This window comes from Syngnathus scovelli, chromosome 5, assembly GCF_024217435.2.
Source record: "Syngnathus scovelli strain Florida chromosome 5, RoL_Ssco_1.2, whole genome shotgun sequence".
Lineage (NCBI taxonomy): Eukaryota > Metazoa > Chordata > Actinopteri > Syngnathiformes > Syngnathidae > Syngnathus > Syngnathus scovelli.
In genome coordinates this window covers 6857576-6885379 of record NC_090851.1, presented here as the reverse complement: position 1 = coordinate 6885379, position 27804 = coordinate 6857576, and the positions used below count along the sequence as shown (strand labels likewise).

The window sequence follows — 27804 nt, the reverse complement described above, 5'->3', positions numbered from 1 at the left end:
GCAGAACCTATTTACTGCTGACACTGAATTTTCAACCACTGCTGGATCATCTACTTTATTGTCCCAGCTGAAACCACAAAGCTCTTCTTTTTTTTTTTTTTTTTTTTTTATTCTTATAGGTCAAAGTGGACGGTAAAAAAATAGCAAATGAATACACCACGCACAATTCTAATTATCCAAATTTCAAAATCAAAATAAAAGCATTGGGTTGTATGTGGATTGTGGCATTTTAGTTTTAAATCCATCAATAACTCACACAATACACATGGAAAAACAAATACAACACTGATGCATGTTTGGTCTCATCTTAAAATGAGTTGGAACTATTAAAAAATAACATGCTTATTATTATCATTGCTGTCTTAGTGGACGTTTCTCTATATCTTTCTTTATCTTCAAACTTATTTTTAACCCGGAGTAAGAGATGGTTAAAAAAGTCACATCATCCTGTTCCAGTTTGCATGGCTACCATGGCTACCTTCGATCCCTGCCCCAGTGTAATGCTCCCGGTGTTCCGTGGGACACAGCCAACATTGTCTGCTGTCCCAGGAGATACGAAGCACGGTGAGCATTGATTGCATCATAACATTCATGAATAATGGCTTTTCGGGGGAAAAACAGCCTTTCTATTGTAAATGACAAACACTAAAACTGAACCCAAACACTATATATACGATGAAAGATCCCAAATGATAATACACACAATAACATCAACCTTGGAAAGCCGTAAAAAGTACTACAAAAACCAAGTGAAATGTTGTGTTAAAAGGGTCTACAATATTGACCTCATGTTTCAGTTTACACCTTTCGGTCTTTGTTTGTGTTGACTACTGATTTGATCTGGCCAAACTAAACCAAACTAAAATAGTTTAATAGCGAGTACGGGTGTAACAAAAAACTATTTGCTTAAAGAAAAAAACGTTTTGTTTGTCACACCCATGATGGACAAGTTAAAAGTAACAAAAACACCAATTTAGTTTTATACTAGTGTGTCGGAATGGTTAAATGCAAGTTAACCCTAAAATGTTAATGCATTTGTGTTTCTAAAATGCATAAAAATCTGAGGTCACAAAATGTCCTGGTATTGGCTTTTTTGATTACAGAGGTTATACTGAATCTACAAAATATACAGCCATGTTGTCAAATCAAACAACAAAAAACACATTTATAGTAGTTTATTGTTTTAGTGCTTCAAAAAAAATAGTTCATGAATTGTCAACAAATGTAGGAAGATGGTTAGGCATGCAGTATGTGGCACACAGAATTTGCAACTGTTGCCTTGTCTAAAGAACAACTTGATTTGCAGTATTTGCTTTTTCATGGATGTGGAAAATAATGACACAGCAATGAAGAACAAATGACTGAAACACAAAAACATTGTTGCAAAAGCTTCAGTAAAAAAAAGTTGGACCCAGCTGGGTTGTATTTGGAGTTTCCTCTCCTTAGTGTCATTAGGTGGACAAGAGAAGTTTGCTCCAAGGTTTGTGCATCTGACCTGTCACAAGAGCAATGGTTTAGGGTGGGGAAAGATAAGCTGAACATCACTGTTGCATTCCACTGCTTCACAGCAGATGCAAACAATACAAACTATCTATGCGTATGTGTACGCATAAGTGTCCAATCCAGCTGACCAAAGAGAGGTCCAAAACATCGGCAGGCAGACAGCCCCTGGGTCACTAAGAATTTGAACACGCTCTTTGCCAAACATAAGCTCTGACTAAATACAGCCACAGCAGCCCCTGGGATTCCATATCTCCAGTTACAGGAAGAGAATGTGGCCCATCTACACTGGATCAAAAACTTCACAATCAGTGAGGAACTTTGCAAGCGCTGTGCAAAAACAATATTTAGGTCTTCAAAATAGTAACTGAAGATATGCAAAAGACTAAATGCATAGATTACATACAACTCAGGTTGTTGGTCTATATGTGCCAGGGTAGACTCTGGTTCTCTGCAGCACACTGAAAGTGATATTAACAAAAACAAATAGCAATGTAAACAAAGCATAATTGTTTGGTTCTTTAACATGTTCATTGTAAATTAACCTTCATAGACTACAGATTTTTTTTTTTTTACAAATTTTGGATGAACATATTTGTATTTTAGAGTCTGGTTATAGTCCATAGGTTTTCTAAATCTGTTCTTTTTTTTAATAGAAACTATATGTAAGGTTATGCAAGCCAGGTGCCGTCCGCAATTTTCCGAGTCAGTCGTGGAAACGAGCAATTGAATAGATCAAACACATGTGCAAGCAAAAAAAAAAAAAAAAAAAAAAAACACGAGAGAGAGAGAGAGACAGAGAGAGAGAGAGAGAGAGAGAGAGGGAGGGATAGATGTGGGGAAGAGAGACAATATGATCTTTGCTCGTTGTCGTTTGGAAGTGGGGCCGTAATTTTACGAGCGCAGAAGTGGCAGATTAGCTTAGCTTGGGAAAGTAGCATAGCAGCCTAGTGTGCATCTATCTGCCCGAGTTGCTCTTGCTCCGAGGCGGATCAGGCGTTCAGCACTGGGCTCCCTGGATAGCAGCACCCAGTGACGATAGCAGTCGGCGACACTGATTTTTCTGCTTAATTTGGCCAGAAAAACATAACGCGATCATAGTGCAGGCGACAGCACTTTTTGGTTTGGTGATGCTGAAGCGTTTTGCAAACTAGCTGAGGCACAATGAAGAATAAAGCCGGGCGGACCTCGCCTAAGCTAGTGTTAGCAACACGGCGCTTGAGTTAGTGCTACAAGGGTGATGCTAGCAAAAGCACCTGCCACATGAGAAATCGCCAGCTCAAACTCATCATAACCCACCTTCAACCTTTAGAGATGATACTCCTTTGCAGGTCCTCAAAGTGTGCAAATCACCTTGCTTGGAAGAGTACTCCCAAAATAAAATCCTCCCCTCTGGTATGAACAGTGAAAAGAGCCTCAAATCCGGACGCTTTCCTCAATCCTGTGGTGCTGAATTGTGCTTTTCGTTTCTTTTGACGGGATCTGCAAGAACAAGAAGCCCTGTCTTCTCCTGAAAACTCCCTGTAAATTTTAAATAAAGACCGCTCCCTGAGCTCCAGCAACGGAGTAGCCAGGTGTAGCCGATGATGCCACACTTGTAACGGGAAAGCTTGCAATTTACTGGGACTGTGTGGCGCATCCCACGCTTGTCAAATCAGGAGCGGCTCCGTCCTTTGGCGCATGCGCAGTCGAACGCCCGAGGAAGCGCCCTAATACAAGCACATTTTTGGGAGGATGCTCGAGTCAGTGTGCTGCTTTTGAAGGTTCGTTTTTGTTTGAGCTAATGTATAAATGTAGAGCTGAGGAATATCTAATAATGCTAAATTAAAATAATTGCATGGAGAATAAAAGGGACCCATGGCCAAACTACATCCATCCATCCAGCCCTGTTAGGGAAAAATCATCTTATCACAGTTTATGACCTTTTTGTAGCTCCAGTTGTCACCTTTGCCTCAAGGCTTTGCCTCCCTTCAGCATAGTAAATGCATCATGACAGATGGTCCTCCAAATTAGTTCTGCTGTTTGTTTCTCACTCCAGCCTAAACTCACTTCTGCAAAAATACCACCATCAGGTTAGACAAATTAAAATCCAAGGTGACTTTATTTTGCTCATTACAATATTCTTGAAATCAGAGTCCGAGTTACAGTAGTAGCCCTGCAATAGATTTGCAAAGACACCTCATTTAGCTATTCAATCAGTTTCATTTCACTGTCAGTGGAAAAGACGGGCATGAAGAGGAGATATTTTTCCTTGCTCGGTCGGTTAAACTTGAAAACAATTACAGAGTCTGGAATCAGGAAATCACTGTGAAGTAATGACTCCCCAGGAAATTGGATTACATGGCTTCCCTGCCAACATGGCTGAATTAGAAGGACCCTTGATGCTCTGCAGCTGTGGCAGATGAACTCACCGAGCATTAACAAGCTAAAAGTCACATTACTACAGTCACCGTCATGACATTAACAATATGTCACTGCAACTGTCAGGCATGATAAAATCATACATGACTTCGAGTGGAGATGTTACATTTCAATAATTTGAAAGGGATTACCAAGGAGTAGGAGTCTAATTGTCTTTGTACAAACAAACCATTTTTGAATTCATCTTTCAAGGAAGTACCTCCCCTACAACCAGGCACTATTGGGACTTTACTCACAATTTGTCAAGGGATTGGGCTGTACCAAACACTCAATGAGGTCATCACCACACCCAATTCAACATCCAGTCTATTTATTGAAAGTTTTGAGAATGTGATGAGCAAGAAAGAAGACTGCTGAGTTTTTTCTGTCTGATATGCTTTTTTGTCTGTGATTCCAATTGTTCTCATTTCCTTTTGAGTGGCAAATGGACAATGACATTGGTAGAGAATAAAATGAAAGATAAAAGATAGTTCTATGTTTTACGAAGATGAAGAATAACATTCGAAAAATACTTATTTGATAATGAAAGTTTGTTCATCTCTCATTGGCTCAATTCCCACTTAATACCCCATTCACATTTACAATGTAATTGATTGTTGGGCCGTCAAGTCTGCTTTTAGCCCCGAGTTAGCGGGATATAAAATGGCCTGATGTGGTGTGTAACGGCATTGCATTTTACTGAGCATAGCAAACTTCCATAAAATTGAGTCTATGAGTACACTGGTATGTAAGATGTAGCCATTCAAAAAGAAAAGAAGAATTGTTATAATACATAAAGTCATTAAGAAATAACAAATCTTGTACTGGATCTGCAGGTGCATTGGGACGGAGTGGCCCATAAGTGTACATATATCTTACCATGAGACTATTCTACATTTAAGGGCAATGAATCAAGAGCAATTCTCCGTTTTTAAAACTGTACTTGATGCTTGATTTATTTGCATATGTTTTCTCTTTCTTTCACATCTGCTAACTTGTTTAAGAACACGGTCACATCCAGTTAGATAATAACAGCTGCATGCAATCGCCATATCATGCTTCTTTCCACGCCGCCACTCATCATTATCTTCACTTCAATTCAAAGGCACTCCTCGATAGGCCGCGGGCTGCTGTTTCAAATTTTTATCTCGGTCTCAGAGGATTTTAGGGGAATGGAAAGAGCCTGCCCAACGGGACAATCGCATATTCTGACTGAAGGTTGGCCGCATTAGATCGTCTTTCAGGGGAGAGTGCAAGATCAAGAACAACTCATGTTCAGAAGACAGGACCTAGGTTTGTTTTCAAACAAAAGTTAAGCTTATCGCTCATTGTGTTCAGAATAGTGACACTTAATTTTACGCCTCTGTTAACCGCTCTATTTTTTCTAATGGCGTCTTAAGATATGAATTAAAAATCGTTCATGATTTTTTCCAGGAAATCCAATTCATTATTCAGACTCCTGTCACACATGATACATCAGTGTCTATGTTTAGAGCTCTCCACAGAGCGTGAAGGCACATTTCATAGTGTGTTATATGGCTCATAAAGATCTAGAACGTGCAATGCGACATGAGGACATCACTATCTCAAACCTCATCTATAACGCTCGGTAATGTAAAGAAGCTAAGAGGTTTTTGAAAGTCTCCTTTCGAATACTTGACCACTTCTGTCATCTACCTATCTTGCTCAAGGACATAATGATGGCAGAGTCTGAGAATGTGCATGCGGTTGAGGGTTGGAATACTAAAACATATGATAATGTCGTATCTTTTTAATACTTCCTTTCCTGGGGCTTACTGGCAATCAAATATATTGCTTGGAGGGAGAGCTTTGACAGAAAAATATGAAGCCACTACGGATTATTCATTCACCCGAGGTGGAAAAGCCATATTTGTGATCATGTTGCCCTTTTGGGGAGTGAGATCAGGCAGTAGCTTGATTAGGTAAACGTCAAGGTTGACCGGGAGTGTGTTTATGAGATAAGATCTCTCTGAGATGCACACACTACAATTGGATTTGGGATATCCATCTTAAGTACAACCCCGAGGGGGGAAAAAGGAACACTTTAACTATGAGGAAACTATTCAAGATAGAAATGGTCAGCTTCTTGAAAAATATGTTTTTGTATTAAGCAGCGTACTAATTGGATTTTAAATGCATTTTTCAGGTAAAAAAGTATTTTTTTAGAGTTGGTTACAATGGGAGCTGGAGCCTATCCCAGATATCTTGGGTGAAAGGCCGGGTACAGAACACCCTGCATTGTTATTATGAAGCACACTAACATTAACACTAACCAATTGTTTTTAAAAGTGATACATATTCGGTTATCTCATTTTATCTGTGTCTTGCCAGGATGCGGAGGGCAACATAATTGCAGTGGGGCATGTCCTGCCTAGAATGTAAGTGGGATTCATCATGACACAGCTCCAATATTAGAACATGTGGATAAATACAAGGCTGAAGAATGGTAGATGTTACAAATTAGTTTAGTGGTTTGTTTTGATTGGCTGGTTGTGGGGGTGCATTTAAAGTTGCAAAGTTGCATTTAATGAAGAGAAGGAACCATAAGACAAAAAGAGGCATCAATTATTCAATCTTCCTTAATATGTTTATGTGGAAACGACAGCATTTTCTATAAACAGAATAGGAAAAAGTATCAGCAATGTGTTTTTCAGGCATTAGTATTTTTCCAGTGAGACACATTATTATTATTCTGATTCATGACTTTATTTTGTTCCACTCACCAAGGCTCTAGGGAGCTGTTATGAATAGTTTTCTGTCACAATATGGCTTTTCTATAATGTGTGTAGATCTTGTTATTTATTTATTTTTGTACGTGATGTGTGGCAGTACCTTATAATGATGTTGTTTGATTGCTTAGTAATCATCAAAACAATTTATGAACATTGTGTGGAGTGTGTTGTGTTTATGTTATTTCTATTGTGTTTCACCACCAGATGAAATTGGTCACTTAGAACAGCTCAATCAATATTGATTCACTGCGGCATGTTTTTCTGACAAGAAAAAAATAATTTTCTACCTCTTAAAAAATGTTCCTCTTAAGATATATAATAAATACTCCTTTAAATAATTTTCAAAATGTGAGTCCACACACACTGTTTTTAAATTGGGAAATGAAGATTATAATAAAATATGTAAATAAAACTTCAAACATGATCATCATGTGCCTGCAAAGAAATATCATACACCATGTTTGAGATGTACAAACAACTAAATCACAATTTACAGAACTTATTAAGTGGAAACTGTTAAAAACTAAATTAATAAAAGAAAAAGCGCATTAAATCAAATTCATCCGTTTTATTTTTGTGGAACTCCTATCTCCTAATACGCCCTGAAGGCAAATAAAATTAGTTTTCTTTTCATCTAATCCATTCTCAATTTCATTTAAAAGCTATTTCATCTTTGTTATCATCTCTTTTGGTCCCTCCTGCAGTGAAGTGTTGTGTGCACGTTTTGCAATCATGGTCTCAGTGGGGGGCTTTTCACCCCCCACTGCTTCACATTATGTTTGCTTATTCATTTCAATGTATGTCATTATAATGACATAATATGCTGGATTATCATGTTTCCTAAAGATGAGTGTTAAAAACCTGCTCAACTGTTGGAGATTTAGTTCGGCACCTGTGTGAGAAAATTGATGCTTTAAAAAGACGGATAGAGAGATTTATGTATTGTGTCGCCTACTATCCCACTTTCATCTTTTCTTCATGCTACTTCTTGCATGCTAGATATTATTCAACATTGGCAATGTTAGGATGTTGGAAACTGCACATTAGGCCTTTGAAGTAGTTTCCATCCAAAACTCAATATTTTGAGATTTGCTTGAGATTTCAATGTGATGTCACTGACCAGAAATCTTGTTTTATTTGTCAGTTTTTAAGTCCAAAAAATGGTAATTTTATTTTTGTGAACTACAGTCTGTTGAAAAATAGTAGCCTACAGTTCAAATGAAAAGAAACATGTTCTTTTAGAGAGAAAGTTATGAGTAGAATGAATTGTCAGTGGAGGCACATTAATGCAAATAAAAATCCCACAGTATTAGTAATAACGGACCCACACAAAACCTTGTTAACAGACTGTTTATTGCAGTTTACGGTGAAAGATTCTAAAGTGCACAGCGTTAAAAAGTTATCTCCAATGACTCACCCATTTAAAGAGATTTCCTCAAGCGTTTCAGTTTAAATGAAATCCACCCTGCTTCATATTGAACTTGCAGACAGTTTTATTGTGAATGAGGGGGACACACTTCCTGTATACTAATAGAATTCTGCTGTGTTCTTAAAATATAACTGCAATAAAAGAAGATTTGTTTTGCTCTGTGACAACTTTCAATGTATTTCTTATCATGGGTGCCGAATAAGAGCAAGGTGACCTAATAGGAGTGTTTTTTCTTCTTCTCTCTTCTACTCTCCTGCTCACATGTCGATTGTGCATAGCAAAACGTGTCAAACAATAAAACAGTACTACAAATATTTAGTCGCTTGTGAAAATTATCAAGAAATTTGGAAAGTGGTGTTAATGTATTCCAGTAGTCAGATCGGAAGCAAATTGCAGTGAATTAATTTGGGGGGGGGAAATAAAATAAAGTGAGTACAAGTTTAGATGCATCTAAGTTATATCAAACAGTATGTGCTTGTATTTTTTTTATTATATAATAATTCATAATAATATATATAATATAATAAAATATATAATATAATACTATAATAATAATTATATAATAGTACATTATAATAAGTATTTATTTATTTATTTATGTTTTATTATAAATTATATAATTATTTCATTCGTTGAATATATATTTTCCAGACTGTATTGATTGATCAGAGGACAAATAGCTACGTATAAAGACAACCAGAACAATGCAGCAGACTTTTTGTTGAGGAATTCAATAACAGTAGCAGTAACTACAATGCGTACTTGAAATGTCAAGTCATTTGCAGGACAAATGTTTGTACAAAGACACTGCAATGACTCACATGAATGTGGAAAGTGTGTCTCTATGTGTTCTCCGTCTGCCTGCAAGAAGAGCATCCCAATGGTGGAGTGTGAAAGGTCTTCACACACTCCAGCAAGAAAATCCACTAAATCAATGAATTATTTATGGATTTTTTTCTTAGTATCTGCTAAGAAATTCCTGTGAACATCAAACATAGTTTCTTTCCTAATCAATTATGTCTGGCTCACAATTCCTGCTGTTCCTATCAAAGGTATTGGATGAGTTGAGGGCCGTCAAATTCAAGTTCCGAGCCTTTATGCATGATGGGACACAGCCAAGTTGGAACTGAAAAGGGACATTTAGACTGTAAATCTCAGTAGAGGTTCTTGAAACTTTCAAGAGTTGGTTTCATGAATAATAAAATCTTTAAGATGATGTCTTGGTACAAAGAGGACAACAGACATATATTATATACAATAAAAAAAAATCGTCAAACTTCACAGCTTTTTAACAGTCTCGAAATGTCTATAGACTTGAAATGAGATTCAAGATGAGAGATGAGTTTTCTGCTTGCTTTTACAGTTTTATGGTGTTTGGATGAATAACTATTTATAAACACACAGTTGGAGAGGTTTGATTGGTGACCTCATTTGCAAAGTCGGAAATTGGCTTTTTTTACAACCAGAATAAATGTGGGAAACAATTTAGCGGCTCTGAGATTTGCAGCCGAGTTTGTTTTACAAATGTCTCATTACGGAATGGCTGAGTGTTAAAGAAACAATAGTTTCAGTGTAGTTGCCTATAAAAACAAACGAACACTTCACACTGAGATTCAAATAGTTAATGGTTAGTGAAGCACATTATGTTCATGTGCCCGAGAATAGCTAACGGAATTACCCAGGATGTGATTTCAATGCGGACAATTGATCAAACAAATTAAAACTGGAAGGAGAGGGAAAGCCTAGATTTCAGGGTCATAGTATAGTTATTATTTTTAGGGATTATCTTTTGTGACCTGAGCTCATATGTCGAATGTTGTGCTCTCAAATCAATTTATTGTAATTTCTTGGTTGTTTTTTTTTTTGTGTGTGAGTTGTTTTGTTTGAATGCTATCCATGAGTGATCTTAAGCCCTCAACAGATCACATTATTGTCTGAGCTTTAGTGTTTCATTCAGATTCTGAAGTCTCATTATTCAAAAATATGGCACCATAATTTGTCTGTGAAAAGTCACTGCTGACTTCTATTATATTGCCATGCCACTAGGTGGTAGAATAATGTTATCAAGGCCTTCATAAAAGTTCTCAATGAAGACCATTTTGCAAATGATTGTAGATTGGTTTTCTCATTTCAACAAATGGGGCAAACTGAATTTTAAAAGTCAAAGGAGGCGTTGCTTATTTTGAGGGTAGCCATATGCAGGTGTGTATTAGTTGTACTGAGTAGGGCTTTAATATTGAAGAGGTTTATTGATTTCATGAACCCACCTTATTACATACATCAGTGGCTCTTGATGCTCCATTCACACACAGATTGATTTGCAGCAGGAAAGCCATTTTGTGATGAGCAATTACTCACTTGAATGGTGACTATTTAGCTGAGCCAGGCAGATTATTGCCAAATTATTTCTCCTGTTCACATCTCGGCCACACGGGGGTAGAATAGCTTCAGGAAATCAGCTTCATACTGAATTTACTAGTTTAGTTATAAAGGGACGACACCATAACAATTATAGGAAAATAAGGTAAGAATATGTATTGTATTCATTTGTGGAATAGAGGAATTCAATTTGGACAGATAAAATGTCAACCTGCCTATTTTCCTCTACAAATGTAGTCTTAATAAAATAAAATTATAAAATAAAACAGCTCTGCCCTTTGGCCTAGTTTTATCTTCTTTTTTTACTTGTTCAGCATGTAATGACAATTAATTTCTAGCCAATATGCTTTTGACATTTGAACATATTAAAGTAGGTCAAGTATCAAAACTATCTCTGTGATTTTTTTAATGTTCCATTATCCTTTGGTGAATGTGCATCTAGTCTTTCACTCCTCCCTCTGTAAAAGGGCTATTATTAATCACATGCTAAATAGACTAAGCAATACAAAAGTTGTTTTTTTCCTCATTATAAGTCAGCCATCCTCGTTTACTCGCATCTTTTTTTTTCTTGAAAACATTTGAGAAAAGCTCATTCATATTATGTTGAGGATGATACAAAAGCAGCTATATCCTTGGACTCCGGGCGAGCAAAATAATCAAAACTACAGTTTCACCACTTGTTTCCTGCTGTGCTGTTGTTGCCGCTGTAAACAGTCCTTGAATAAAATTAATCCCTTTCTTTCCCTTCCTTCATAGTTTTGTAAGACAAAATCTAAATATTCTCTCTTCCTGTTCCCTTTAATTGTGAATTGATATATAATACGATATTTGACTCAATGCTTTTTATAACTGTGGAGACAGTTTCTAACATACAAAGATATCAAGTTTCAAAATGGTTACTTTTTCTCATAATATCATAAAAGTCTATTTTTATAACATCCAAAATATTACCACTTCATTATTTATCAACTCTTGAACACCATTTATATATAAATTTAAAGCAGAGATACAGAGATAGTAACAAAAATCGATTATTTTTTTTTGTCCTGTGGTCGATTGCGCGAGAATCCAGCGGACCAAACGCATGACTTTTGATTTTTGGAAGAAAAATACAGCAAGGGGCTAAAATGGTTGTTTATACAAAAGACTACAAGACCTAATTAGCAATCAACCAAAACAAGGGCAAAGAGGGTAGCAGGGTTAAAAGCCTCCACCTTTATTAGCAACCACTCCGAAAAATAAGAGAGATAATGTATTTATATTAAAAAATGTATTTCATAAATAAATCAAACATCATTTTTACATAAAGGCAAAAAAGGGGGTGAATTCAAGGCTAATAGAATATTACAGAAATTTTACATAATCTGGATAATCCACAGAGCTCAGTGTAGATGTGAGTAAGGAGTCTAATTAGACAATGTATGGTATAGAGCACCCTGTCTGTCTTGCTGTGATGTGTATCAGACATACTATTTTACATTACTGGAGCACAATGCAGAGACGAGGCAGTCCCAGTGCATCATGGGATTAGGAAACACATATAGTTGCAAAAGAATTGCATGTTATGTAAATGACTTTGTATGTGTATTTATATGTAGCAGTTAAGAAATTCTATTAAAAAACTGACTGAGTTATTTTTAGAAACCAAATCAAATAGATATATATATCACTATATGATGTTCATAAACATTGACATTTCTTCTGCCAAGCAGCAGTTTTTCTGTTTACAAGAATGATGACCAGAAAACCTGATGAGTCGTCCATGTAAAAATCGGAAACACATTACAATTATGTAACGTCCTGCAGCTTTTATACTCTTCATTGCTTTATGAAATTGACATGGATGATGGTGGCAGAAGGCACTCTCAGCTGCTGTCTGTATTTGTTATGTGGCTGTCAAGGCTTTCTACTCAAAGTAGCACTTGTATTAATAGAGTTGAATTATTTACCATTGAGTGTGTCTGCACTATAGAGTGTGAATGGCCTATGATTTGCATCCAAGGCAGGGAACTCAGCTGTTCACTCAAACTGCTCTCAGCTTGATTATGCATATGCAGGTCTAAAATTTTATGCCATCGACGCTGAATGTCAAGCCAATTTTGTTCTCATTTGCCATTAGGTCAGACTATGAAAATGCCAGCGGGTGAGATTTTCCAGCTCAATCAATGATGATATGCATTTGCTGTCAATTACAACATGTTGGATTGAGATGCAGTAGAAATTAAAGGTAAACCCACAAATTGTTGGTTAACTGTGCACTGATGAATGAACTGATTTCATCATGTTTTTAAGCAACTGGCGTACACGTATAGTCGATATATAATATGCCATTTATGTGTTGTTTCGAGGTAAATTTTTCCAATTTAATCGTTAAACATTTTATTACAGCTATCTTTAATAGCCAAATACATAGATAGATACTGTATAATCATTATAATTACAGCAATCACACACTGCACAAAAATGTAACGCAACATGTGTGCATTTGTTTTATGTTGGCTTTTGATAATGAAAACTGACGTCAATAAAATCTAGGGAGGTGAAAGCAATAGAGCGGCTAAGAGTTTCCTGTGATCCTGCTAGTAATTTAGCATTGATTTGCCATTTGACCCGAAGGCGGTAATTGAGACTAATGGAGGGTCCTCGGTGGGTTACAAGAAAAAAAAAGAGAAAAGGAAAGGTGAAGAGTGGTGATCCCCTTGTATTAATAGAAAAGAAAAAGTAAACAAGAGAGTCAGAACACATGCAATCATCTTTTATGATGGTCTGTTGGAGTTGACGGTGATTTCACCTGCTCCGGTTAATTAGAAATATGTTTGCCACTACTTATTGAGAAAAAAATTACTCTTAACGAGGTTGGAGCTCACATCATTTGTGGTTTAACTCAGTGTGGGATCCGTCTTATTCATAGTTGAATGCAGAGGTGAATAGTAAAGCACTGGATTTCGCTCCCTGCTTTTATTTAATAATTAATAATTGCTTGTGGCAATCCATTTGGTTTATTAGAGAGACTTCCTCATTGGGTGCTAACCACTATTATGTTTGACTGGACTTTGTTTGAAGGAGAAATTCACTGCATACAAGGAAATGATAATAGTTATATCTTACCTACATATTAGCAATACGCCCCACCTCCAAAATGACAACTTTTGAGGAAATAACGACCCACCCCTACACACAAACATTTGTTTTAAATCAATTACAATAAGTGCCAATGTTAGCAACATTAAAGAAAATCGTTAATGTCAGTGCAGTGATATCGGATACAAGCCAGTTGAAAGCAGAGGCAAATCAAAGGAAAATAAAGGTGGGGGGAAAAAATGGATAAAAGTTATTAGAATTGTGTTTCAAGCCATGCAGTTCAAACGCGGGCGTATGATTGTGTGCTCAAGAAGAGACTAGCGATGAAGGGGAGTGTCCTGACTGGAACACATTTCACAGACAGGCCAAACTCAACAACCTTGATTGCAACAACCACAAATCTTCAATGCAAAATGAGCCTTTCATTTCACCTGAAATAACACAAACCCAGACTGAATATAAATGACATTATTATCCCTCAATTTCATTGGGCCTCATGACAGCAGCATTTTCAAACAACCTTCTATAAACTATACAATGCCATATTAAAAATGCATAATCTCTCTTTCAAGTCATATATCTCAAAACATTTTTACCCAGTCTTCCTGAAGAGAGCAGGAGAGCAAAACAAATGTTGATGCCATGAAATATGACTTAAAGAATGTATACATATTCTAATATTGTCACAAGGTTTTGTGACGTGGAGACAATGCATTTTCTTGTATATGTGAAGAACGGTGTCATTCATCAGAATGGCTAGACTGATGGTGAAGCACAACTCCCCAGATCCAAACATTTTTATTGTGAGCATATTATGTGGGCCAACCTTTTACTTCTGCTCATAAGAGATGCTTTGCTGGACTCTATAATGTCAATAGATCCTGTGCGTGTTTCGTCTCCCTCACAGACAGCACTGTTGAATGAAAAGCCAAACACATTTATTTTGTATCATTTCTCTATACACACATCAAGGTCTGCAGCCTCAGTGACAAGAGATTTGTCTGGAATCAGAGAAGGGCAACTTATATATGATGGAGGTGGACACAGTTTTTCATCAGCCCCTATCCACACAAGACCACGCACACTTCCTAATGAGATGACAAAAATGCCATTTTGAACATAGATGAAATCACGTGTAACAATCAAATATTAACCAAGTACTGTATTTTTTCCCCTAGAGCATCCCCAAATTATAAGACCTTAGTATAATAGGGCAGTATGACAAGTATATTTTCTGAAATTTGATTTTTAGCTTTTATGCACCTAATAAACAAATCTCTCACTGATTCCAGAGTTAACGTTAGGGTTAGCCTATAACTAATACCATATTTGTTGAAAAACCAGTTTAAATTCTGCCCCATTGGGTTAAAAAAAAAATCTTAATTGCAATGTAACGTCTAGTTTTAGCAGTCAAGCTAAAAAAAACAATAAAAAAACAAACAAACAAACCACCGATTCCACAGGTAACAAATGTTTGAGACTTAGCTGAGGTCTTTTCGTCTTTGTGACAGCACACACACACAAAAAAATCATTATCCAGAAAAATGGACTTGAAAATGGTGCATAACTGAAGTGGAAACATTGCAGGTAAATTATGAGTAGAGGGGAAAAAATCATCCTGATAAATTCCCTGTTGGGATATTTTTAGTTGGCTCAGCTGAGTAATGATAATGGTGTAATTGGGTTTAGTGTTTTAATGTAGCCTCAGAAATGATTAGAACGCCTCTTGGTAATGAGAGCTGCCATCAGTGTTTATGCCTAAATGATACTAATGAGACATCCATCTAGGCAAACGGCTGTCATAATCTCAAAGTTTCCATCAGGGCTGAAGATGCTGCGGTCTCTTAATGGAGATGCTAAGGAAAACAAAACAGTGAGGCCAGTGTTTGGGAGGTGATCTTATTATGCCACTAACAAAGGCACATAATGAAAAGTCTCACACGCAAAATGCTATCAGGCTTTTTGGGCAGATGATATCAATGCCGTTAACTTTTATAATGAATTTTTAGCTTTTACGAAATTGGATTTTCGGTTCCGCCCGAATGAAATAAATTGAGGTAAATAATTATTTGTTGTTCTGTATAGCTGTGTTATGATTACATGTCGTAAAAAAACAAAAAATAAAATCACTTATGATTGAAAATTAAGTTAGGTATATGTGAGTTTTGGGGTCACGCAGAAAATTTAAAAAGGGCAAATATAACATATTGTAATGACACTAAAATAATGAAATCAGAATTTGTATACTGATAAAGCTCCAGCTTTAAGATTATTTGTTAGTTGATTTTTTTCCAGTTAAACTTAAAGTACTCATAACATTAAAATAGTAATCTTTTATCAAGGCCGTTATTCAGGACTATCAGTTTACTGTAATTGTACAAATATGTTTGTGTCCGTTTTTGAAATATAGACTAGTGTACCTAATATCCGCTAATTATAAAAAATCTTGAATTACAGTACAGAAGTTAACAGAAAAGTAAAATAGTTTTTTGACTTTTGTTGTAGTCGTCCTTGCATAACCAAAATGAAATCACTGGATGCTCACTGGATGATGAGCAATCCGCATTCCCAACCTTCCCATCAGTAGATTACAAAATAGTTCTGCCAGACACATAATACTGTATAATGCAACCAGAAAATATTGATTTAAGGAATTACTATGAACTGTCTATATTTAGTTTGCACTTTTAAACCACTTTCTAGGTTCTATAGACTATTGTCTTTGGCAATTTTCTACCTAAATGCAGCCCATTTACAACATTGGACATGTTTTTGGTGCAGTAAACTGTATGACATCCGGTAGTGTGATTCACAGCCTGCAGAACAAACAGTATATCAAAATGACATCAGCGGGTATATATCAAGGGAAATAGGAGGGCAGAGCCACAAGATGAAGTGCTCTCACTTGCAGGCTCTTTGATAAAACCTTACAGGCAATATTCGACCCTGAGGAGGAACTCAACACCATCAGGCAGGTTGGATATTAAATCCCCATCGGATGATGAGTATATTCTCTCTTGAGAAGAAATGATCTGAAAAGATTTCCAAACTAGTTCTTGCAAGGCGTTAATTTTTAGACACATCTTTTCATCAACTAATTTGATCTTTTTTTTTTAACTGATTCATGATTAAAAGGTTATATTTTAAAGGGAAAGAATGAGTTTATTCAGTTCGGTGATTCACCACTGCCGGGCAATCAAATGAGTAATGCTATTATTAAAATAGGTAGTAAAGTGTGTAGACCTTGTAAAACAACCACGTTCTTGAATGGTACGCATTAGAAAGTGGAGGTCAGAGCCAACAAGTCTGTCAGATTGAAAAATCACGTCGAGCCAGACAATACTGTTTCACTACAGTCAAGTGGCTGGCTATAAATTCAAAATACAAAAGGAAGGTGCCAACCCACATAGCAAATATTTTTTATTGGTCACTGCTCAACTTGACACCAATACAAGTGGACTGTAACTGAGCCCACACCAAAACTAAATCTGTCTCGGTTTAGCAGCTCAGGTACCAAATGTTCTTTTATTTTTTTTTTTAAAAACACTACTTACTAACCCAATTTGTATCCAACTGTTCTTGACACTGCTTTTCCTATTTAGAGTAGCAGGAATGGGAATTATTTTAAATGGTGTAAAAACAACATGTTGCCTTAAAAAAAATCCAACAGGTGGTCAATATTGTGTGATTCCCTCAGAGATGTTGACTGCATGGAGTGAGTGGCTTGTGCTGTTTTCACATGGGGAACAACTAACTAGTTTAATGAGGGGAGAAAGGATTGAGAAAGAAAAAATATTCAGAAAGAAGCATATGTAATGAATGGAAATGCCATGACCATGTTCGGCACACTGCTCCTATGCATTAATGATCTTTTTACTAATTTAAAAATTAGGCACTTTCAATCCATAAATCTTTCAAAACGTGTGTAAAAGCTGCAATTTATGTCAATCCCTCTTTCCTCCTCAACCTTTCAATCACCAGAAACTCCTGTTGTACTTCCAGACCTCACAATTCATCCCCAGCTCTTGACAAAGTGCTGTTTTCCCCTGGAATATAAATTATACATTAACCTTTCAAATGACTCTGGTCTTTGTGGAAGCGTCTTGAAGGGTGAGGGTTGATGAATGACTTTTTACACATGATGTGCTCGGCTTGTAATTGCAAATGCTCACGATCAATATGACCGCTCTTGAGTTTGTTCAGTGGCGACAAAGTACAATAGAACGTTAATGTGATCAGTCACAACTGCTTTGGGCCACGAAGTCTTGTCAGCTTTGTCATTGTATACGTCATTCATATAACGCTTATAAATGACCCAAAAAACGTTTGGCGAAGAATTTATAATACAAGTTTGATGGTAAAATATTATAATTGCTCACCAATCACCATGCAAAATTGCTGTTAGTTGAATTCATCCTGTAAGTCATTTTACACAATTGACAAATGATAGTTACAATACTGTCAGTGTGTGTGTAACGGACTTTTTTGTAGGTACACCCTCTGTATTTATTTTAGCAATATCATTACAATGATAAAATTTTCCAACTATTTCATCAATTAAAAAAATGCTAATGTTAGGTCTCAACGGAATTCTGAAAAGTTTATAAAACTCCTACTTTTAGGGACGTTACTTCCAAATGTCAAATTCTTTATATAGTTCATGGTCATAAATCTTTTTTTCTACATTTCATGCAGTAAAGGAAAGGTGGCTGTGACAAAGCTCTTATTTGCTTGATAAATGTTAACAAGTCAGACAAATAGCAACTATGTGTAAACTGTGTTTTTGTGTCACATGAAATAAAGCAGTCGTAATTTATGAACACGCTGCAACTCTAGATACAACTGAGATGAATGTAATAATGTCGATGTTGATAAGTTTGGTTGTTCACAAAAGTAGAACAAATATGGACAATGTTTTGACATCGTAACATAATGTTTCTGGGAATTCTTGTAACATTATGACTAGATTCTCATATGTTTCGTGCATTTTTTGCTCCGACATCATTTTATGTTTCCTTTTCAGCGTGGCCTAGAACGTGGGAGTGAGGACCACACACACGCACACACTTAAGCAAATGTAACAACGTGCATTGAGTCATCACGCTCAAATCAACAGCCTTGCCCCGTGCTCACAATGTCAGCCTGACTGTCTTGCAACATGTCAGATTAATAGTCAGTGTTGAGAAGAAAAAAAAAATGAGGTGAGATTTAATTCCTACCTATGAAAGCAACCAGACACATTAGCCTGATAAGCTGAGGTGAGAAAGTGCTTGAGGTTTGATGAGATTATAAAGCATCATTTAACAAAAATCGGCATATTTTTGCGCTGTAATTTACATCCATCCATCTCAGCTGACTTTGCGTGAGAGGAGGAAAAAAACTCAGACAGGCTGCTGATCAATCACTGCTGTTTGATACAATCAACTGATAACGTGTTCAACAATATGTTTCTGTAAAAAGATATTTCTGCACATAGTCCACCCTCATCACACATTTTGAAATTCATCAAAAACACCTTTATATCAAATCATATTATCCTTGTCATATCCTGTTTGACTGTCCGTTAGTGCATCATTTAGAGTTTTCATTTCCTTTCCAGCTCATGGCGTTGGCTCTCAGCCTGTTTACGGCACTAAAAGGTCAGCAGCAATAGCTTTTTTTTTTTCCCTGTGTGTTGCTGCTAATTGCTGATCAGCATCAGTGTCGTGAGTGGACTGAGAGCTGCGGTAAACACGGATTACACCATGAGACTGGGACATTCAATACCATCAACAAAAGGGGGGATACAGTCACTGCAAAACAACCTGTCATTAGCGATGACAACATTTGCAACTTGGGGAGGACTAGAAACAAAACATACACCGATGTGGAATTTCAACCTAGATGATATTCAAATTTTTGGTGGAATTAACACCAGCATGGAAAAATCAAGGAAGACTGCTTTGAGGCTAACTTCCTAATCAACTACGAGTGAAATATCAAAATTAATAGAATTCTTATGCTGTTATAGAAAAATAATTCTATTTCAATTTAAGATCTGTTTAAAACTGAAACAGAGTACACTACTACCACGGAACAAAACAATTCCTCTTTTTCCAATGTCCACTAACAACATCTTATGACCTCACATTGTATGTCTTCATTCTTCTTCAAGGTACATCTCTCTTCCTTTCATGCCCCTGCAACTAGCTCACATGCAGACCTATCATCAACATCACTCCCATCACCTTGGATCCTGGCCTCGGTCCTGACAACCACAATGATGCAGAGCCTCAATTTTGGAGTCAGGTCACTCGCTGCCTTCATAAGTCTTGTGGTAGCTCAGGGTGCTATTGTATGCCTGCACACTTCCTAGGTGCTGAAAGCCTTGACGGCTTCTGAACACAGTAGAGAAAGGGGCCATTGAAATTCTAGATAATGCTTGCGATGATTGGAATGGCCCGCTGGAACGTGCTATACTCTAAATGCAACCGTCATTTTCAACATCTCTCTCACCATGCTGAGAAATGTATGCTGCCTGTAAAGATTATGAGCAAGTGTTGTGATTGCTAAAATACAAATGCACGGCATTCGGTCATCTAAAAGTGAAGTATGCAAGACTTTTAGAACGAATAATGACCAACAAAAGCTTTACTTGTGAATATTAACCCGAACTGAACCCATGTATTTGTTTTTAATATTTGTGATTTAATTTACAATCAGCCACAAGAACATTGTGTTGCTTTAATGACCCAATCAATGTACTGAACATCATCACAATGCAATTTATTCTGCAATGATTGGACAAGATGTTACCCAGATGTCGACACTTGGCTGGGTGTATTTACGATAGTAATGACGATAGATTTCTGTTTTCATCAAACCTCTGTCCGGGTGAAAAATAGTTTGAGGAGATAGAAACAACCATTCACACAAATATTTGTACTTTCATCAACCGAACATGTGTGGAATCTGGGGGAAACTGGAGTACCAGAGAATATATATATATTTATATATATATATTTTTTTTTAATTTAAGTTTCTCACCCACAGTCAGCTGGCATAGACTCCAGCTCATTCACTACCCTGGCACATCAAGTTAACCTATTTGACTTGTCTATGTCAACTTTAGGAGGCTACGCCACATCTAAGTTGTCAAAAGAGAAATTTAGGCAGTCTTATTATACAGTGATTAACATATTTAAAATGTTACTTAAACATTGCATGGTTAATAAAAGTATTGCACATTATTGGTAGTGGAAGCAATTATTTTGAAAGACAAAAATGATTCAATCATGAAAAAGTTAATATTTGCTTTCTGTCAGATATATTTAATTTTCATTTTACTGCAGGCAGGAAATATATGCGAACATTTAACCTGTTACTGACAACTTGCCTCATCTGATTTCCTGCTTTGATTGCACTGTAATTGCCTTAAAAGACTAATTTAACGTCAAAGACTGTTAGCTTAACTGTGAAACGCCAGAGTAAATAATAATATTTTAGTAGTCTGGAATGGTGTGCGTGGCAAGACCATATTGTTGTATAACAAGGCATCATTTTAGTAATTTGATCGACTTGCTTGAAAAAGCGTACAAATGAGCTTTAATTGTGCTTTGTCTGAAACACATTATCGCAACACACATTACAACTAAAAGCTTAATAAACATGAAAGTTGCGGGGTGCTATAATTAATATGTTTTTCTCAATGTGGATGTCTGAAAAGGGATCATAGTTTGTGATTTAACTACCTATTAGATGGTTCGTGATTAGTGTAAGAGTAATTTTCATTGAGAGTGACATATTAGCCAACACCAAGAACAATGACACAACGCTGCACATGTGCACAGCATAGCTAAAAGATATTTCTGTGCTCCCCCAGTGGAACATACAAGTTCTAGTCAAGCAATGAATTTTATGACAGATGTGCATGGAAGCACTGTAATAATATAGCATTGGCCTTTGAATCCAACATATTGGTTTTCTTTTGAGTATTATTGACTGTGATATTAGTGACACAATGTGCATGGCGCATACTGTAAAACCTAAGCACATGACGAAACAATCAACACTATGCAACGATGTCTGTTAAAAGGCCAGTTTGTGTAGTATGTGGCACAATAAAAATCAATCGTGAAGATAAAGTGGTGTTGCAGTATACGTATCAACAAATGTTTTGGGGCTGGATTCTTCCTCCCCGACACTTTACTCCCCAAATATTGCTCACTGAACAAAAGTTTGACTAACAATGTGCTTCCTGGCACTCGCTGAGGCTCAACAAAAGGCTTGAATGTCAGATAAATGCGGCGAGACCATCAAATAAACTGAGGATGACATTTCTCTTTGTTTAAGTGTCGGCTACACAAAGATAAGCCAGCAAGCTTTATTTTGGCGGTTTTGTGCAGCATTCCACTGAGGGTAGAGGAAGGGTGAGAGCCATTAGTAGCTGTGTACTGTTCACCACTTACAGGTTGTGTGTGCAAGAGTGTAATTTGTGCCAGACAGATGTTGTGCCACTCAAAGTGGGACTGCAAATGGTTTCGTACTAGCCTCACCTAAACGTTTACAGGTGGGCAAACCATTCATTAGCCGACATGTTATTTTTCCGTCGAACCGTAGGGAAACACCACATGTCACATTTGTATAATTCCTGTGCATGAGACTCCCAGTATTGCAAAATGATGTTTAATAAAGCAAATCAAATCAAACTATGATGACTGAATGAACTCTACCAGTATTTACTTACCTTACAACAACATTTGAAATTCTAACTGTGGCATCCACTGCCATATAGCAGAGCAGTGAGGCAGTACAACTGATTGGTATCATTTGGACTTAATACGTGAAGCATGAAAGTACTGCTGTTTGCGCTTCATTTAATCTCTGAGGGAGAATGTTTTTCGATCCAAATGCTCTGTGTACTGTTTCTCCTTTTGCATCGGTAGACACGCTTCACGAGAGGAAAACCCTCATCCCGACAAGACTAACAAGTTAATTGACGTTATAGCTCTTGCCAAGGTAGATGCTCAGAGAACTATGTTAGAAGAAAAAGACATACCATCTTCAGTCCTAGACTACTTTTGAACCTCCAACTGATGAAATATGTTGTCATAAATCAATCAATAAAACTGAATGATTTAATCAAATGCTTCTTATGTGTGATGTTATTTTTTTTAACAAATGGAATAAATATTTTCCCATCCCATGCTGAATGGCAACCTGCCATGAACCTCACCTCACGCCAAAATGTCGGCCAAACACTTTGCTCTTTCTAAAGCACAATTTTGACGACTTGATGACAGATATCGAAATCTTTTCACCTGAAACAGACTCGCTCATTTTGTATCACAGACTATCAAACTGCACTGACCTCCTCACTTGTAGATGAGGACACCACTCACAACATCATGATGTTCTGCTCCAAATATGTAAAAGAGATTAACCTCTTGGCTGCCCTTGCCTTTGCATGTGGGAAAATTCCTTCCCGCATCCCTTCCAGCTTTCGCTTTCAAGCATTGGGACCAAGAACACACACACGCCTCTCATTCCAATCAGCCCAAATTAGGAAGATGGCCGCCTGTTGCTTTCGCGCCCAGGGATGAGTGAGGATTAATATTCACTTTCTGAATGGAGGTTGTCATTGCTGCCAAATTGATCTGACCTGCTGACGACCTCAAGATCTCTCACTTTCTAACAGGAATCATTTTGTAATTAGGTGACTAACATTTTTTACAACACTGTCTCTCTCAAAAGTGATCTGTGCACATTTATTATGTGACAAAACATTTGTGGTGTCTGTTAAATAAATGCAGGCTTATCTTTAGTGACATAATCCTCCAGAGTATTAGCAGACTAATGGGATACAATATTGACTGACTGCATGGCGACACTCATCGTCATAAAACATGATTGCAGACTTGTTTTTTTGTACTAATCAACATGCTGTAGACAAATTGTTGTCATCCAAAATGAATTAGATCAATGCAACGTATTATAATTATGCATTTCACAAAACAAAAACTTTGTGAACACGAATAGAGTATTTTGTCATACAGAAACATCCTCATCCCCTTTACCAGCCTACAATCTTAAAATGCAAAGAATAAACTAGGGTTGGTTGAGCTCACCTCCATGAGAAACAGTTCCAGGCTTCCATGTTTGCATCAACACAGTCTGCTGCTGTTGGATCACACAATTGACCTTTGCCTTTTGTAATTGAAATTCCAATTCTGACAAACGTGAGGGTGGTTGACCTATTAATTATCAACGGGACTTCATCGTACGGCCTCTTAATGTGCAAAAAGATTTGCAACGAAGGTAACAAGATTACCTTTTTCTAGAACTAGGTCAAGTTGTTTATCAATTGTCACACAATGCTTTCAACAACTTGTTTGAATTCTCCTTATTACAACCTATGTTACTTGAAATGTTTCAAATATTGCCCAAATTCATATTCTTTTCACTAGAATGTGTCGAAGAGCAGCCCTGATACAATCGCAACACATCACCCGGCTAATGCCATAAGAGCATCAACAAAGACAGCTCCAAGCATTGAAGGTTTGCAGGTAGCTATCATTTACTATGGTGCACACAGTATGAAAAAACTGAGTATTGGGGGCTTCACTGAAAAGAAAAAAAATATTGAAAAAGTCAGAGCAAAATATTATTACACTCATATTTCTCATTATTATAGTCCTATTTCTCCTTGATAGATGTGAAAATTTTATCATACTCATATTGGTCATTATTATGGTCCTATTTCTCATTGGTATAAGACTTGTGAAACAATAATAGTTAAATAATAGTAAAAGTTAAATAGTTAAAATAATAGTTTTATATTTATATACATGTATAAAAATTTAAATATGTTTCTTCCAGAGTGATCATAAAACGGCTTCATAAAATGGAAATCATCAGTCCTGCGCTCATGGGAGTCTTATTTTCCAAGTCATCTTTCACAGCTGCACATTGTGCCTGCAGATATTCCTGCAGCTAATTCCCCTGAGGAAACTCATGCTTCATTTCAAAAGACAAAACGCATCAGGCAAAATGTCTGGCAGACATCTGAATGACTCAGTCAGTGGCCTCAACATTGGGTGCACTTGCACAATGAAATGAAATGAAATCAAATACAAAAGCTTAATTTTAAAAAAATGGGTCGTTTTGATTTTGTTGATTTAGTAAGCAATCATTAAAAATGTAAAGTTTTGCTATATTTAGAAATTAGTACTGTAAAATATAATTAGGATTTAAAATTGCAATTACACCACAGTATCAATCAAAATTACGATGCATATTATGTGGTAAAAAACATTTTAATTACTCAATGGTCCAGTTTACTGTATGTGATAATTAAGTCTAATTGTTCTTTCTGGATAATTTTCTGACACGTTCTGGTTGAACGTAAATAATTGAGATTTCCAGAGGTCAAAAGATCTACTGTTTGCTAGCTGCAAAATCCAACATTGAAAAACTCAAAAGGGGCACTCGATCCTCAAATTACATTTCACTTTTGGTAATACTTTGTCCTCGACGGAAGTCCACTTATTACTGAGTTCTGGTCTTTACAACATAGTAGGTAAAGCGGTGTCATTTAAAAGTCAATCTCTTGCTCCTCATTCTTCTCTTTGGACCAACCAACTGACTGTTTACACAAATTGTGCATTACTGGCAGTTCTGACAAAATAATATTTTGCCCTAATTACTTATGCAGGAGTTTAGAAAAGGATTTTTCATGGCTGAAAAATGATAATGAAATATCATATTTGAAACACTTGAGCAGTGCAAAACAAACTGATACACTTGTGACTTGGGTGCACAAATAGAAATTAAAAATGTGAGGCATCAAAACAGCAAGATGCTAATTAGTGCACAACAAATCAGACGTTTGATTGATAAAATATATGGAGGACAAAAAACAATGGTCTATTTCTGGATAAGACTTCACATCGTGACCCTCCATGTAGAACAGTGTTGACAGCAATAGCTCATCAGCCTCATTTGCTTCTTGATATTCATTGATGTTATCCGTCTACTCTAAAAATATCATTTGATTTACGACAAAAACATCCACAGCATTACCTGCACAATCCCTTTAAGATTTAATACAAGATGCATTTATATTTGCTCAGATTGTGGGGGAGCAGCAGTTTCTGCAATCATCAGCATGTCCTTTGAAAAGAACGAGGTCACCACCAATGGCCAATGAATGGCCTTCATTGTGAAGCCACACATGAACACCAAAAACGGGAATCTGTAGCTACCTAAAATACTGTTGGCAACACAAAATCAACGGCCCGAATCATAGTATGTTGATGACTTAAGATAAATCCTAAATTTCTAATTGTCCCAACTATGAGAAAAGATGATGCAATTCATAGAAGCCACACGAGTAGAACCTTTCCATGATCGGCGAAGCGTTTCCATCAAGACTCAAACGGTAAACATTGAAAATAAGTTTCTCTATGCATATTTTCTTCAGGGAATCACCAAAATCAGATGTCATTTTGGAATAACACTACTATAATAGAATAAAAAGCACCGCCATCAAAACAGTACCGCTTGCCCTTGACAGATGATAGTCATTCTTGATAAAAGACATCCTTTAAAATTGGAATTTTTATAAAAGTAAGGCCCTGGATATTTCTATTTTGGGCAGGTATGTCTAACGTCATGATCAGTAGTGCAGATAAAAAGGAAGAGCCAGATCTTTCTTCACTTATATGGATATGAGGTGGAAGTATTTAATGCCCCCACAGCGAAGATCCTTCTGGAATATCAATCAATTCCTGCCTATCACTTATTTAAACTTCACCTGCAGCACCGGGTATGCTGCAGGAAGGCATTATGCTGCAAAAACGCAAGGTTAGTATTATAGGATCGGGTATTCAGAGGCGGGATCATTATACCCCTGGAGGGCACAAAAATATTGAACAATGAGAGGAGCTCGGAGGGTGGGGGGCGGGGGGAACCCAAATTTAGTTTTTTTTTTTTTTTTTTTTACAGAGACCGAGAGAGTTGCCGTCAAGGTCAATCTCAAAACAAAAGTTAATCTGATTCAGAAAGTGTATGATATTGACATTTTTTGAGTTCTGGGAAGAACTTGACAACAAAACCCATGATTCCCAGATCAAAGGGAACTGGTCCAATTCAAATGTCTTACTTTGAAGAAAAACTTTGCAGCCAATGTCAACCGAGATCCAATGTTAAGCCCAAAAACAAAATTAAAATCAAATCAATCTTTTTATATTTTTAACTTTAATCATGAATAATGATAGTACAAAGTACTGCTGCTTCAAATTTGCTTCATGAACCAGTTGACTCCTCTTAATGGCACTCTGTTCAACATTGGGCTGAACATACAATTACTTTTTTTTAACCAACAATGCAATCAAAAGAAGTCAAAAATACATGTGGTTCATGAAACACATTTGATGATTTCATTAAGGGAAGTGCACCGGCAATTGTGACAATGTGCATACAGTATCCAAATTCCCATCATAGTTGGCTGCATGATGAAACCTGTTTACTGCAAACTCAAAACAAATCTTCACAAGAGATTTTTCAATTGTGATTTATTTGCATAGGCTGTGCGAAAACACATTTTGTGGCATGTTGAATGGTTCAACGTGTCAAGGTATGAGACAGTAACACTCACGTCAGAACATCTCATTATTCAGAAGGAACGCTGACGAAATTGAAAGTTTATTGTTTCCAGTGAGGCTGCTTTGCGCCACTGGGTATATTTAATTATACAAAGTGCTATTTCATTAAAATATTTGGTGAACAGATGAAATGGACTCCTCCCTGTGTCCATTAAGGCTGGAACTATGCCTGCTAGAATTTCAATGAATCACCTGCTCTAGTCTATTTTTAGTTCTACTCACTTGGGAGGCCTTGTCTTTGCTGCTTAAGTGTAACATCGAAACTATATAAAAGCAACACACACACACACACACATCAGAGAAACAGACACATGCTGTTATGAAAGAAAGGAAAACACCACTGACCACATCGTGAAGCACAAAATTGGGGTTATGTGAACTGACCAGGCACCACAAACATGTCCTTGTCTTTCTCTTCTGGTGGATGAGGTCATGCTGAATATTTAGCGTTTATCAAAATACACAAGGGATAAATGGAAACCAGGGAAAAAATGAATGTGTAGACGGTCATGCGGTTTGTTGTTTATCATATAGCTAAACGATTTTTAGAAAGTATCTTGTAACATCACAGCTCACTACATTTATCAGCTAAATGTATTTCAAACAAACATGTCACATG

The 27804-nt window shown here is 36.7% G+C and overlaps 1 protein-coding gene across 4 annotated transcripts in view; it reads right to left on the bottom strand.

Annotated features, from left to right (window-relative positions):
* ctnna2 (catenin (cadherin-associated protein), alpha 2) overlaps positions 1-27804 on the bottom strand; it is a 190208-nt gene that overhangs the window by 151472 nt on the left and 10932 nt on the right. Inside the window, exon 1 of one of the 4 annotated variants that reach the window (XM_049719421.2) lies at positions 2800-3151. The exons of 1 other annotated variant lie outside the window; for it this stretch is intronic. The gene's annotated coding sequence lies outside the window, so the exon portion shown is untranslated. Of the gene's footprint in view, positions 1-2799; positions 3152-27804 lie in introns of those variants that run through there. 2 more of the 4 variants (XM_049719422.2, XM_049719419.1) reach the window with 2 other exon arrangements.